The sequence below is a fragment of the Bubalus bubalis genome, chromosome 22 (genome assembly GCF_019923935.1).
Source record: "Bubalus bubalis isolate 160015118507 breed Murrah chromosome 22, NDDB_SH_1, whole genome shotgun sequence".
Classification (NCBI taxonomy): Eukaryota; Metazoa; Chordata; class Mammalia; order Artiodactyla; family Bovidae; genus Bubalus; species Bubalus bubalis.
Genome location: NC_059178.1, coordinates 9252496 through 9268784, shown reverse-complemented (window position 1 = coordinate 9268784; position 16289 = coordinate 9252496). Strand labels below are relative to the sequence as shown.

General features: G+C 39.2%; 1 protein-coding gene and 1 long non-coding RNA gene across 3 annotated transcripts in view; one reads left to right on the top strand and one right to left on the bottom strand.

The window, feature by feature from the left end:
- DCC (DCC netrin 1 receptor) overlaps positions 1-16289 on the top strand; it is a 1367203-nt gene that overhangs the window by 1334640 nt on the left and 16274 nt on the right. The window lies entirely within an intron of this gene.
- Positions 335-6393, bottom strand: LOC123331253. The gene is made up of 2 exons (XR_006547812.2): positions 5115-6393; positions 335-653 (listed from the first exon to the last, which is right to left on the bottom strand). It is a non-coding gene; the product is annotated as an uncharacterized LOC123331253 (long non-coding RNA).

The following is a 16289-nucleotide window of genomic DNA, read 5'->3' as shown; positions in this document are numbered from 1 at the left end:
ACAGAATTGACAGTTTTCTTCCTTGGAGCACAAAACAGCTGAATTGCAGTAACTATAAATAAACAGCTCAAACTTGTTGCTTCTTGAGGCAATCTGGGTAAGAAAATTTAGAAAATTAAATTATAGATTTGGACAGAGGATACAAAGTTCCAGACTGTTTAGAAATGATCTGGAATAGCCATGAAATTAACTGAGAAGCCTCTTGACTTTGATATTGTCTGCAAAAGGACACAGGAAATCAAAGTAGACCTTTTAAAGTGAGTGATGGAAGCAATATTGAATCAGCATTTTTACCTTCAATTGTGGAATCCTGCAAGTAAGTAACACAGGCTTAAAGTTTGTCGTTTTCAGTTTATTTTGGTATTTTATTAATTTATGGTCTAGGAACCTCAGAGAAGGATCAGGAGAAGAGAGGAGAGGTAGAACTGTTCTGGTAAATTCATTTCTCATGATCATTGATGACTTTCCTAGAACCTATTTCATAGAGTTCCTAAACCAAGAGGCAAGGAACAAGTAGAGTCATAAGTTCAGTATCTTTGCTTCCTCATGTGCCTGTTGTTGCTTTGGTGTGCCTCAGTCTTGTTTCCAGGAATGAATTCCACAAAGTATGATGTCAGCTCTGTTCTTCATAAATCAGGCACTGATGTTAAGCCCTAAGACAAAAGGACATATTAGACGGCGGTTTTGTCCCTCAGGGCTTCCTGGCCATCCTACACTTAGTCATTACTTCCCAACATAGACTTTATAGAATGACTCATTCTCAGTTCCAGCTCCTTTAAATCCTCTGTAAAGCTCTCTTTTATCCATTATAAAATGCAAAGTAAACACCTCTCTTGTATAAAAGATTTTTATGGATTCTAAGCTATCTGGGACAATATTTAATTCATCTTTCCAAGACAGGTTGTCACTTTCTCCCCTCCAGGATTTTGGAAATTTGACTATTTTCTTCAATTATTGCTGGGTAGGTTCTGATGTGCCCAACACCTTTAGGACTTAAGATTCCAGCTTGCAAAGGTATGAAGGTACAATAGACCACAAATATGTAGAACTAGGAAAGGGTTTATCTTTATAATCGAAGCAACTAGAACTTGGTATTTCCTCAAGGGAAGAATTGAACTACTTTTGGATTATTATGTAGTTGTTCAAAGGGACCCCAGCCTCTGGAAACTAATGCCTAGTGATCTGAAGCGGAGCTGCTGTAATAGAAAGAAAGTTCACCATAAATGTAATGCACTCAAATCATCCCCAAACCATCCCCCCCAACCCCGGTCCGTGGAAAAATTGTCTTTCATGAAGCTGGTCCCTGGTGCCAAAAATATTGGTCTAGAGGAAAAAGGGAGATGGAAAAAATATCAATATCAGATTTGAGAGGTATCTCAGAAACCACAAACATCTCCCCTGCTGCCGCTGCTAAGTCGCTTCAGTCGTGTCCAACTCTGTGCAACCCCATAGACGGCAGCCCACCAGGCTCCTCCATCCCTGGGATTCTCCAGGCAACAATACTAGAGTGGGTTGCCATTTCCTTCTCCAATGCATGCATGCATGCTAAGTCGCTGCAGTCATGTCCGACTCTGTGCGACCCCATGGACAGCATCGCACCAGGCTCCTCTGTCCACAGGCTTCTCCAGGCAAGAGTAGTGGAGTAGGTTGCCATGTCCTACTCCAACATCTCCCCTGCTCAGTTGCAATGATGACAGAAAACTTATTAGTAGAAAAGAATCTCTTATATGGTTCTTTTTGTGATTTACCTTTAAAATGTAATCAAGCCCAAGAGAAAGACAATAACGTTAATAGTTTGTCAGTGGTTGAATATTGGGTCATTTTCTGTCATATGTCAGGATGCAGGGCTGTATGATGGCTCTTGGTATCTCATATTGGATGTGCACAGAAAGAAGAGTAAGGGGGCCATGTGTGGGGAGAACTATCCGGAAAGGAAGGAGTACAAAAGAGAAAAGAAATTTGAAGACACTCTTTACCCTCAGCGTTACTCAAACAAAGACAAACCATACCAACCATGTACTATATTTTCCCTTTAATTTTATTGTATTAAATAGTTATTTAAAATCTTGTGTTTCCAGTGCATAGCCAAGTGATTCAGATTATATAATTATATGTATATATAATTATATATATATATAAAATATACACATACATATATAATACTTCAGATTTTTAACCTTACACATTACAAAATATTGAGTATTCTCGTTGCATTGTCATAGGTCCTGTTGCTTATCTCTTTTATGTGTATAGAACCGTGTATTTGTTAATCCCATACGCGTACTTTGTCCCTCCAACCCATCTTTCCCCTTTGGTAAATTTGTTTTCTGTATCTGTGGGTATATTTCTGTTTTGTCTGTAAGTTCTTTTGTATTTATTTTTACTTTCCACATATAAATGATATCATATGATATCTTTCTCTGCGGGCTGACTTCGCTTAGTATGAGAATCTCTAGGTCTGTGTTGCTACAAATGGCATTAATCCATTCTTTTTGGGGCTGAGTAATACTCCATTGTGTGTGAACCACAGCTTTAACCACTCCTCTGTCAATGGATGTGTAGGTTGTGTGCATGACTTGGCTGTTGTAAATAGTGATACGAATATTGGGGTACATGTATCTTTTTGAATCATGGTTTTCTCCAAACATATACCGAGGAGTGGGATAGCTGGATAATATGGTAGCTCTATTTTTAACTTTTTAAGCAAACTCCATACTGTTCTCCATACTGTTTCACTTTACATTCCTGTCAACAATGTTGAAGAATTCCTTTTTAGTCACACCCTTTCCAGCATTCATTATTTGTAGACTTTTTGATGATGGCCATTCTGAGGTAAGATGGCCATTCTATCTGAGATTAAATGATACCTCATTGTAGTTTTGATATGAATTTCTCTAATAATTAACAATATGGAGCTTCTTTTCATGTTCCTTTGGCCATCTGTATATCTTCTGTGGAGAAATGTCTATTTAAACTTTCTGCTCATTTTTTTGACTGGATTGTTTTTTTATATTGAGTTGTTTATATATTTTGGAGTTTAATTCTTTGACAGTCACATTGTTTGCAAAAATTTTTTCCAATTCTGGTTGTTGTTTTGTTTTGTGTGTGATTTTCTTTGCTATGCATACATTTTAAAGGTTACTTGGGTGCCATTTGTTTATTTTTGCTTTTGTTTTCATTACTCTAGAAGACAGATCCAAAATGATATTGCTGCAATTTATGTCTAAGAATATTCTGCCTATGTTTTCCTCTAGGAGTTTTATGATATATGATCTTACATTTAGGTATTTGATCCATTTTGAGTTTCTTTTTGGATGTGGTGTTGGAGACTGTTCTCATTTCATTCTTTTACATGTAGCTGTCCTGTTTTCTCAGCACTGCTTATTGGAGAGACTTTTTTTCTCCATTGTATATTTTTACCTCCTTTGAGTAGACAAATGGGCCGTAAGTGTATGAATTTATTTCTGGGCTTTCTAAACGGTTCCACTTACCTATGTGTCTGTTTTTGTGCCAGCATCATACTGTTTTGATGACTAGCTTTCTAATATAGTCTGAAATTTGGGAAAAAGTCCTCCGGTACTATGTATCTTTAGCAAGGTTGTTTTGGCTATTTAGAGTCTATTGTATTTTCATACAAATTTTAAAATTATTTGTCCTAGATCTGTGAACAATTCCATTGATAGTTTGATAAGGATTGCATTGACTCTGTAGATGGCCTTGGGTTTTGTGGTCCTTTTAACAAAATTGATTCCTCTCCTCCAGAAAGATGGTGTATCTTAACATCTGACATTGTCATCTTTCATTTCCTTCATTAATGTCTCATAGTTTTCTAAGTATAGCTTTTTGCCTCCTCAGGCAGGATAGCTAGTTATTGTAGTCTTTTTGATGTAATGGTAAATGGGATTGTTTCCTTAATTTCTCTTTCTGATCTTTCATTCTTAGTGTTTAGAAATGCACCAGAGTTCTGTGTATTAATTTTGTATCCTGCAAGTTTACCAAATTCATTGATGAGCTCTGGTAGTTTTCTAGTGGCATCTTTAGGATTTTTTATATGTAGTATCATGTCATCTGCAAACAATGACTATTCTCTTTACTTTTCCTATTTGGATTCCTTTTTTTCCCCCGTTTTCTCTAGGACTTCCAAACTACGTTAATAAAGGTGGCGAAATGCACATCCTCATGTTGTTTCTGATCTTAGAGAAAATGCTTCCAAGCCTTTCACTGCTGACTATGATCTTAGCTGTAGTTTTGTCATCTGTGGCCTTTATTATGTTGAGTTCGGTTCCCTCTATGCCCGATTTCTGGCGAGTCTTTATCATAGATATTAAATTTTATCAAAAGCTTTTTCTGCATCTATTGATATGGTCATCTGGTTTTTATTCCTCAGTTTGTTAATGCAGTGTATCACACAGATTCATTTGCAGATTCATTTGCAGATCCCTTCTTTGGTGAATCCTAGATGGCACTCTGTACTTCCTGGACTTGGGTGATTGTTTTCCTTTCCCATGTTAGCTTTCAGCTATTATTTGTTCAAATATTTTCTCAGGCCCTTTTCCTGTCTCTCCTTCTGGGACTCCTAAATGCGAGTGTTGGTGTCTTTGATGTTGCCGCAGACATTTCTTAAACTGTCCTCATTTCTTTGGATTCTTTTTTTTATTTCTTTTCCACAGCAGTGATTTCCACCACTCTGTCCTCCAGCTCACTGATCCATTTTTATGCATCCTTTATTCTACAATTGATTCTTTCCAGTGTATTTTTCATTTCAGTTATTGTATTCTTTAACTGCATTAGGCTGCCTTTTATATTTTCTAACTCTTTATTAAAAATTTTTTGTAACTTCCCACTCTATGCACCCATACTTTCCCCCAGACTTTGGATCATGTTTACAATCATTACTCTGAATTATTTCTCAGGTAGATTGCCTGTCTCCATGTCACTCAGCTGTGCTTCTGGAGTTTTATCTTGTTCCTTCATCTAGAATATATTTCTCTACGGTCTCATTTTATCTAAATTTCTATTTGTATGTATATGTATGTCAAGGTAAGTTATGTTTCTCAACCTTGGAGAAGTGCCCTCTGCAGCGGATGTCCTGTATGCCTCAGCAGTACACTCACCTCTCATCACCCAAGGGCCAGAGACCGGCTGGTTCCAGGGTAGGTTCGGACCTGCAGGCTTGTGCAGGGTTCCTGGCAGGAAGGACTGTGCCTGCCCACTGGTGGGTGGAGCCAGTTCTTATCCCTCTGGTAGGCAGCCATGTCAAAGGGCGTGCCTAGAGGTGGGTGTGGGCTTAGTAAATCCTTAGGTAGCCTGATGCATACGGATATGTTTACCCTGATGCTTGTTTGGATTGTGGTATCCCAATGCTAGAGCCTGCAGCCTTTTGGGTGGGGCCAGGTCCTGGCACTTGTTACTCAAGCAAGATGTCTGCTACCAGCAGGAGTTCAGGTAGATGAACACTCCCTTGTATTTCCATCACTAGCTTTTATGACCTCAGAGAGAGCCACAGCCACCCCCTGCCTCCCCAGGAGATCCCCCAAAGGTCAGCAGGTAGGTCTTGCCCTGGCTCCTACGAAGTCACTGCTTTTGCCTTGGGTCCTGGTGAACATGAGACCTTGTGTGTGCTCTCCACAAGTGCAGTTTCTCTTTCCCAAAGTCGGATAGAGCTGCTGCAATCAAGCCCTGCTGCCCTTCAAAGCCAAATGCTCTGGGGCTCCTCCTCCCATTACCAGAACCTCCGCCTGGGGCGGGAGGTTGGGGGGTGGTCTGTGCTGAGGCTGAGAACTCGCACTATTGTGAGAGAATTTCTGTTAATTATTCTCTGGTTTGTGGCTCACCCACCCAGGTAGGATTTGATGATATTGCTAGCGCGTCTCTCTTACTCTCTTGTTGGGTTTCTTCGTTATGTCTTTGGATGTAGAATATCTTCTTTGTTGAAGTGAAGTGTTAGTTGTTCAGTCGTGTCTGACTCTGCAACCCCATGGACTGTAGCTCTCCAGGCTCCTCTGTCCATGGGATTCTCCAGGCAAGAATACTGGAGTGGGTTGCCATTCCCTTCTCCAGGGGGACCTTCCCTGGGATGAAGGCAAAAAGAGCAAGAGCTTGTTAATATATTCTCTCTTCTGTCACCCACTACCACCATCCCACACAGTCACTGCTGTTTTCTCTCATTTTCTTCCCTTCTCACTCTCTCCTTTCCAAAGCTAACAATGTCTTGCTTTCCGTCAAAGCCTACTTGGTAGAATTATATTTGTATTTTTTTTGTCTAAGAAAGAACACATACTTTAAAAAATAGTAGTCAAACCCCATTTACCAGCTGAATAGCTTTGAGCAAATTCCTTATCTTCTTTGAACTTTGACTTTTCTATCTTCATGACGTGAGCAGTAAGATGTTTTGAAGGGTTTATTTTAAAGAGTGTATTAGACAATTTAGGCAAAAAAAAGTTTTCTTGTAAGTTATGTGCCTTTGGGAGAGAAGATACCAAGGTTTTGCTCTTTTCCTCTTTGGGTTCCAGTTTATGGAAATAAAAGAGGAAAAAAATGCTGATAACCAAATGAGAATCAAGTATCCCAAAGAATCATGACCCTCTGGAATATGTGGATGGAAGTAGCTGGGAGGCTTATTCTTCCTTGACTGCAGGACTATTGGGATCACCAGCAGTGAACTAGAACAGAGAGACGGCTGTCTACCCTGCTAGAGGCTGATTGTGTCTTGTTTGCTTAACAAATGCAGCCTCTGGAAATTTTAGGGAGAGAAAGTTCGGGGTCCTCTATGCCAGGGGTCCCCAACCTCCAGGATCTAAAGTCTGATGATCTGAGGTGGAGCTGATGTAATAATAATATTAATAGAAATAAAGTGCATGATAAATGTACATGAAGAAAATAAAATCGCTCCATCATGTCCAACTCTTTGCGATCCCATGGACTGTAGCTTATCAGGCTCCTCCGTCCATGGGATTCCCCAGGCAAGAGTACTGGAGTGAGTTGCCATTGCCTTCTCCAGAGGATCTTCCTGATACAGGGATCAAACCCAGGTGTCCTGCATTGTAGGCACATGCTTTGCTGTCTGAGCCACCAGGGAAGTCCTAAAGTCCATGAGTCATCCCAAACCATCCCCGCGCCACCCCAGACTGTGGAAAAATGGTTTTCCGTGAAACCAGTCCCTGGTGCCAGAAAGGATAGGGACTGCCTGTGTCCCAGCATAGACAAGGTCTAAAAACTTGAATAGTGACCATTAGTTCATTAATTGTACCTTCCCACATTTCACAGAGTGGGGGCCCAATGAAAGTCAGCTTACTTGTCCCTAGAGTAGTTCCCCTTACTTCTTAATGGGGAGGAGTAAAGAATGGTAGTCAGGTTGGTAGAAGCCCCTCCTTAACACAGCCTCAATGTTTTATTTATCTTAGAGGAGGAACAGGCAGGTTGGAATAACACAAAGCTTCTATTCCTAGAAGTGGTACTTAAATGTTTATCCCCCTTTAAATGTAATACACATAGTAAACCAAATGTTTAAGATCGATGCCAAAATTTCACGTTTGAAATTTTATCCCTTCTGAAGAATGCCTGAAGCTTTTGCATCTAGGTAAATACAGTTACTCTCTTTTCAATATTTTGTGAACATGAAAAGGTAGGGAGTATTACACAAAGTTTTCAATTTACATATGTCGTATTTCTTCTATAACCTCAAAAACTCCTCGCATGTGAGAAGTGTGTACATCTGTATGACACTTTTATATTCCCCCAAACAACCTGTGCACAGGGCAGTTACATTTTAATGAGCACATGTTAGAATAACATTATGGTTCATGTGGAAAGTAGACCAAGAGAAGCTCCTTTGTGTGTCTCGTATCACAGAAGAGGTGAGACAAAGTAGAGATAAGAACTCAGGCCTCTGCAAAGCTACCCATTTTAACCTTACTCGTAAGGATGAAGGAGTGGAAAATGAGATAGGAAATAGGAGAATGTAAATAAGGATGTAAAAATTAATATTGAAATCAGAATCATGCTACACATCGGCCTCTGATTTGACCCAGTTGAGTCTGTACAATTCATTCCTGCTGCAGCTTAATCTAATGTTTCTCACCAAGAACTGTTTTACCCAGGAGAGCCCTCTGCAGGGAGGTGCTAACAGGAGTCTGCACCTGGCAGTCATACATTATGTACCTAATGAGCAAATGAAATGTTTAATAACTGCACTGTGAAAATAAAACTTAAAACAGTAAATTCCTGCTGAGGTGGCTCACCTCCACCTGATGTGCAGGCCCATCTCAAAACACCAGCATCCTTCACATTTCCCCCGACTCACTGGGTCGCTCTGGGGAGAGCAGTATTAAAACCAAAGCTGTGCTCACTTAATTAGCTGTGTATCAGTGTAAATTCATTTATTTATCATATCAGCATCATGTGTTTCACCTAAGGGTCGCCTGAAACACTTCTCCAACAGGCACCCCTGGGGAGGGGGGAAATCTACAGCCATTGCAGACTAAGCATCTGTAAATTTTAATTTTTCAGTTAATCATGGATCATTTAAACACATAGTAATTTGATATTGCGTATTTTAGGTTGAACTGCCTGATGTTAGTCTGAAATAAAAAAGCAAAACAACCATAATTATTGTTACGGTTTTTCATTAATAACTTTAAGAGAAAATGATAGAACATTTTTTTATAGAGAGAACCAATTTAAAATCCAATTATCATAACTCATGAGTTAAGGATTCACTTGCTAGATATTTCTTTAGATTCATTTTTACCAGAGAATTAGCTACACTTCCTAAATCTTAACAGCCAAAACATCCCGAAAAATGAAATATATAGGTAGAATACTTACAATACTTAGTAAAGTTAAGTAATAGGTAGAATAGCTTCCCTGGTGGTTCAGACAGTAAAGAATCTACCTGCAACACAGGAGACCTGGATTCGATCCCTGGGTGGGGAAGATGCCCTGGAGAGGGAATAGCTACCCACTCCTATATTCCTGCTTGGAGAATTCCATGAACAGAGAAGCCTGGTGGGCTAAGCCCATGGGGTTGCAGAGAGTCAGACATGACTGAGTGACTAACACTTTCACTTCACAGAATATTTTCTCATATAATTTTTACAGCTAATAGCTAAAAGATAAAATTGTTTAACCTTTATAGAAATTAAAATGACCAAGACCAAAGAAATTAGGCTATGGGGTAAAAGTCACAAAACTACAGAGAATGGCTCTCCTAAGCCCCAGGCTGGGATTCTCCCTCGGTATTTGGGTATGAACTTGAGCACTCATTCTGTGCTTGGAATTCCTTGTGTAGTTAACACACATTTTACTATCACAGGGGAAAAATAATACAGGAAATCAGAAACCTTTTGTCCTGTTCTCCCTCCTCAGTTTTGCTCACCTTCAGCTCCGAAATGAACATGGGTTTTCTTTATCACATTCTCAAAAGCATTCTTCATTATGGGGAGTGATCACAGAGCATCTTGACTGCCAGGCTAAAATTATATGAAATTAGCATCTGGGAGCCATGAAGAGAGTTCTTTGATTTTTATTATTATTTTTCAAAAAATTTATAAAATTTTTATACAATATTTAAAGGTTACTTTCCATTTACAGTTATTATAGAATATTGGCAGTATTCCCCATATTGTAAAATACATCCTTGAGCCTGTCTCATGCCCAGTGGATTGTAGCTCTCATACCTCCACCCCTATACTGCCCCTCCCCCTCTCTCCCCTCTGGTAAAATATTGTATCTCTGAGTCTGCTTCTTTTCTGTTGTACTCACTAGTGTGGTGACATTTTTATATTCCATATATAAGTGATGTCAAACAGTATTTGTCTACAATTTATTTCACTTAGCATATTGCCCTCCAAGTTTATCCATGTGGCTGCAAATTTTATTCTTGTTTATGGCTGAGTAGTAATTGTGTGTGTGTGTGTGTGTGTGTGTATCTTCATCCATTCATCTGTGGATGACTTCCTTGGCAATTGTAAATAATGCCCCTATGAACACTGGGGTGTACACATCTTTTTGAATTAGTCTTTTTTTCTGATATATATATCCAGAAATGTAATGGAATTCCTGGGTTATACAGTGGTTCAATTTTTAGTTTTTTGAGGAACCTCTCATATTGTTTTCCGCAGTGGCTGCACCACCTTACATACGCACCCCAAAGTACAAGAGTTCCCTTTCCTCCATGTCCTCACCAACATTTGTTATTTGTATTATTTTTGATGATAGCCCTTCTGACAAGTTTGAGGTGTCATTTTATTGTGGTTTTGACTGCATTTCACTGATTATTAGCAATGTCAAGCGAGTTTTCATGTGGTTATAGCAATCTGCATATCCTTTTTGGAAAAAATGTCTATTCAGTTTTACTGACCATTTTTTAATCAAGTTGCTTTTGTGATATTGAGTTTTAAAAACTGTTTGTATATGTTGGATATTGATCTATTATTGGTCATATCACTTACAGATATTTTCTCCCATTCGGTACCTTGCCTTTTCATTTTGTGGATGGTTTCCTTTGCTGGGCAAAAGCTTGTAAGTTTGATTAGGTCCTATTTGTTTATTTTTGCTTTTATATCATTTGATTTAGGAGATATAAAATATGGATTTAGGTCAAAGAGTGTTCTGCTTATGTTTTCCTCTAGGAGCGCTATGGTATACAGTTGTACATTTAGGTATTTAATCCAGTCTGAGTTTACTTTCGTATGTGGTGTTAGAGAATGTCTAATTTCATTCTTTTACATGTAGCTGTCCTGTTCTCCTAAAACCACTTATTGAAGAGACTGTATTTTCTCCATTGTATATTCTTGCCTATTTTGTTGTAGATTAATTGACCATAAGTGAGTGGCTTTGTTTCCAGGCTCTCTGTCCTGTTTCATTGATCTGTGTGTCTGTGTCTGTTTTGTGTGTGTGTGTGCATGCATGCCAGTACCATACTGTTTTGATAACTGTGGCTTTTTAATATAGTCTAAAGTCAGAAATATAATTCCTCCAGCACTATTCTTCTTTCTCAAAATTGTTCTGGCCATTCAGAGTCTTTTGTGTTTCCATACAAATTTTAAAATTATTTGTTCCATTTTTGTGAAAAATACTGTTGGTAATTTGATAGGGATTGTATTGACTCTGCAGACTGCTGTAGGTAAAATGGTCATTTAATAGTTTTGATTCTTCTAATCCAAGAAAACAATATATCTTTTCACCTGATTGTGTTGTCTTCAATTTCTTTTTCATCCAAGTCTTACAGTTTTCAGAGCACAGGTTTTGAGCATTCTCAGGTAGGTTTACTCCTCGGTATTTTACTCTTTTAAATGCAATATTAAGTGTCACTATTTCTTTTATTTCTATTTCTGATACTTCATTGTTAGTATATAGAAATGCAACAGATGTTTGCACACTAATTTTGTATCCTGCAAGTTTACTGAATTCATGGATGAGGTCTAGTAGTTTTTTGGTGATATCTTTAGGATTGTCTAGGTACAGTACCATGTCATCTCCAAACAGTGATGGTTTTACATCTTGGTTTGCAACTTGGGTTCCTTTTATTTCTTTGTACTCTCTGATTGCTGTGCTTGGACCTCCAAAACTACACTGAATACAAATGGCAAAAATGGGCGTCCTTGTTGTTCTTGATCACAGAGGAAATACTTTCAGTGTTTCAATATTGAGTATGATTTTAGCTATGTGTTTGCCACATATGATCTATATTATGGTGCGTTCTGCTCCCTCTGTGCTCTTTTTTTCTGGAGAGTTTATTATAAAGGGATGTTGAACTTTTTGCAAAAGCTTTTTCTACATCTGCTGAGATGATCACATGATTTTTATTCTTCAATTTGTTAATGCAGTGTATCACACTGATTTACAGGTATTGAAAGATTATTGCATTCCTTAGATAAATCCCACTTTGATCATGGTGTATGAGTCTTTTGGTAGAAAAGGAAGGGCCCAAATGAACTTTTTGGCCAGCACAATATATTGTTCAATTCTAATATTTTATTGAGGGTTTTTGCATCTGTGTTCATCAGTGATACTGGTATATAACTTTCTTTTTTGTGATATATTTCCTGGTTTTGGTATCATAGTGATGCTGCTCCGAAGTCGCTTCAGTCGTGTCTGACTCTATGCGACCCCATAGACGGCAGCCCACCAGGCTCCCCCGTCCCTGGGATTCTCCAGGCAAGAACACTGGAGTGGATTGCCATTTCCTTCTCCAGTGCATGAAAGTGAAAAGTGAAAGTGAAGTCGCTCAGTCGTGTCCAACTCTTAGCGACCCCATGGACTGCAGCCCACCAGGCTCCTGCATCCATGGGATTTTCCAGGCAAGAGTATTGGGGTGGGGTGCCATCGCCTTCTCCCATAGTGATGCTAGTCTTATAGAAAAAGTTCATAAGTATTGCTTCCTCTGTAATTTTTTGAAATAGTTTCAGAAGGATGTGATAACACTTACCTAAATGTTTGGTAGAGTTCACCTGTGATGCCATCTGGTCTTGGACTTCAGTTTATCGGGAGTTTTTAATTACTAATGGGATTTTAATACTTATATTTGCTCTGTTCATATTTTCTATTTCTTCCTCATTCAGTCTTACAAGATTGTACCTTTCTAAGAATTTGTTCATTTTATTGGCATATAGTTGTTTCTGTGGAGAAGACAATGGCACCCCACTGCAGTACTCTTGCCTGGAGAATCCCATGGATGGAGGAGCCTGGTAGGCTACACAGTCCATGGGGTCGCTAAGAGTTGGACATGACTGAGCGACTTCACTTTCATGCATTGGAGAAGGAAATGGCAACCCACTCCAGTGTTCTAGCCTGGAGAATCCCAGGGACGGGGGAGCGTGGTGGGCTGCTGTCTATGGGGTCGCACAGAGTCGGACACAACTGAAGCAACTTAGCAGCAGCAGCAGCAGTTGTTTCTGCTAGTTTCTTAAGATCCTTTGTATTTCTGTGGTGTCAGTTGCAACTTTTTTTCATTTCCAATTTTATTGACTTGGGTTATCTCCCTTTTCTCTTGATATGTCTAATTTATCAAGTTTATTCTTCCAAAGAACCAACTCATTATTTTCATTGATTTTTTTGTCCTACTGTGTTTTAAAGCCTATTTTATTTATTTCTGCTCTGATTTTTATGACTTATTTTCCTCTACTAACTTTGGACTTTGTTTCTTTACCTAGTTCTTTTAAGTGTAAGGTTAGGGTGTTTATATGAGACTTGTTTCCTGAGGTATTCTGTATCAGCATAAACTTCCCTCTGAGAACTGCTTTTGCTGCATTTCGTAGGTTTTGGATTGTTGTTTTCATTTCTCTCGTCATTTTCATTTCCTCTTTGATTTCTTCAGTGGTCCGTGGGTTGTCTAGTAGCATATTATTTTAGCCTCCACATGTTTGTATTTTTGGCATTTTTCCTTGTAGTTGATTCCTAGTCTTATTATAGTTAGAAAAGACATTTGATAGAACAATTCAACTTTGTTAAATTTACTGAGGTTTGTTTTGTATCCTGGCATGTGATTTATCCTGAATAATGTGTATTCTTCAGCTTTTGGATGGAATGCTCTATAAATATTAGTTAAGCGCATTTGGTTTAATGTGTTCAACTGTGTTTACATGTTGTTTTCCTGTGTGGATGATCAATCTGCCCATTGATATGATATTAAAGTCTCCTATTATTGTTACTATTAATCCTCTTCTGTCTATTAATATTTGCCTCATATATTTTGGTGCTCATGTATTGGGTATACATATATTTACGACTGTTATATCACCTTCTTATACTGATTCCTTGATTATTATGTAGTGTATATTTTTGTCTCTTGTAGCAGTCTTTAAAATCTATTTTATCTGATATAAATATCACTACTTTTTCTTCTGATTTCCATTCATGTGGAATACCTTTTTCCATCCCCGCAGTATGAATATGTCCCTGGATCTGAAGTGAGTGTCTTGTAGGCAGCATATATATGGGTCTTGTTTTCATATCCATTTAGCCAGTCTATGTCTTTTGGTTGGAACATTCAGACCATTTAAGGTAACTATCAATATGTATGTTCTTATTGCCATTTTGTTATTTCGGATTTGTTTTTGTAGGTCTTTTTTATTCCCTTTCTTCTTTTGCCCTCGATTATATGACTATCTTTAGCATTGTGTTTGGATTCCATTTTGCATGTAGTTCTGAATTTTTGGTTTGTGCTTACTATGAGGCTTTGTGTAGCAGTCTATGTGTAGATACATAAATACATATATATGTGCTACAGTCCATGGGATCACAAAGAGTGGTACATGATTTAGCTACTTAACAACAATGTGTGTATGTATATATGTGTATTATGTGTGTGGTCTTCCCTGGTGGCTCAACAGTAAAGAATCTGCCTGCAATACAGGAGGTGTGGGTTTGATCCCTGGGTCAGGAAGATCCCCTGGAGGAGGAAATGGCAACCCACTCCAGTATTCTTGCCTGGAGAATCCCATGGACAGAGGAGCCCGGTGGGCTACAGTCCACGGGGTCACAAAGAGTCAGACACGACTTACTGACTAAACAACAACAATGTATGTATATAAGTATATTTGCTTGATCCCTTCATTTCAAATGTATTTTAAAAACCCTGCTTAGATGTTCTCCTTCCCTGATAATTAATTTTTGATATCATATTTCACTTCAAATTGTTTTATGTATCCCTTAACCTCTTATTGTGGATATAGATGCTATCTTTGTCTTTTAATCTCCCTAGTAACTTTGTATGTGGATGATTTCCTATCTTTACCAGTGAGCTTTTCTGTTTCATAATTTTCTTATTTCTAGTTGTGGGCTTTTTTTTTTTCACCTAGAGATGTTCCTTTACAATTTGTTGTCAAGTTGGCTTAGTGGTGCTGGACTCTTGGTTGCAGGTTTTTGCTTTTCATTTGCTGCCTTTAATAGGCTTTTTGTCATTTAAAGTAGTATGTCTTGGTGTGTTCCTCTGAGTTACACACCAAAGTTGCTATGTGGGACTTTGTGCTTCCTGGACTTGGGAGACTCTTTCTTTTTCCACACTTGGGGATTTTTCAGCTTGAATTGGCCTGGATCCACAGGATCATAGTTTTCAGGGTAGGTCTGATGGAACAGGTCTAGAAGCTAGTGCAGGCTTTCTGGAGGGCAGACCTGGTGCCTGCCCACAGAGAGAAGAGCTGGGTCTTGGCCCTCTGTTGTCCAGAGTCATGTCTAGGGCTTGTCGAGAGATGGCTGAGGGCTCAGGAAGATTTTAGACATTCTGTCTGTGATGGCACCCCACTCCGGTACTCTTGCCTGGAAAATCTCATGGATGGAGGAGGCTGGTAGGCTGCTGTCTATGGGGTCGCTAAGAGTCAGGCACGACTGAAGCGACTTAGCATCAGTAGCAGTCTGCTGGTGAGTGGGGCTGTGTCCCCAGCCTGTTAGTTGTTTGGCATGAGATGTCTCAGCACTGGCATCTTCAGCTTTTGGGTGGGGCTAAGTCTTGGGGCCGATGAGCCAAGATGCCAGGAGCAGTGTTCACATCATAGAATTTCCCCAAATACGGCTGTCACCAGTATCACATATCCAGGGTGAGTGGCAGCCACCTCCCCAGGAGGCTTTCCAAGACCAGCAGGTGGGTCTGGCCCAGGCTCCTATGAAAGCCACTGCCTTGCCCTGGGTTCTGGTATGTGTCAGATTTTGCATGTGCCCTGTAAGAGTGACGTCTCTATTTCCCCTGGCCTTCAAAGTCACATGCTTTGGGCGCTTATCGTCTTGATACAGGACTTCCAGGCTGGGGAGCCCAACCAGCGGCTTAGAATTCTCACTATTGTGGGAGAACCTCTGCAGCACTGTTCTCCAGTGTGTGGGTTGCCAGCCCGAGGGTATGGGATTTGATTGTATCATGACTCTACCCATCCTACCTGTCTCATTGTAGTTCTTTCTTTATGTCCAGTTGTGAAAAATCTTTTCTGGGAGGTTCTTTTTCATCAGTGGTGGTTCTGCAGATAGTTGTGACTTTGGTGTGCTCATGAGAAGAGGTGAGCTCCGGGTCTTTCTATCCGACCTCTTGGCTGCTGGCCCATTTTCTTTTCCTTTGATATATTACTCTGATAAGACTCAGAAAAACTTCACTGAAATTAAGAGAAATGTTATTAAATTTATGTTAAACTAATTCTCAGCATAATTGCAGTTCTCCAAAGTGAATAAGTAAATATGAAGCAAAGTCTTCTCCCTAGATCTACAATAGGAAAATCTGTCAAAAATCCTATCATTTCTTGACACTGCAGAACAGGAGTTTAATACCCTGAAGTAAATGCTTTTTCTAATTGCTACTGTTTTCT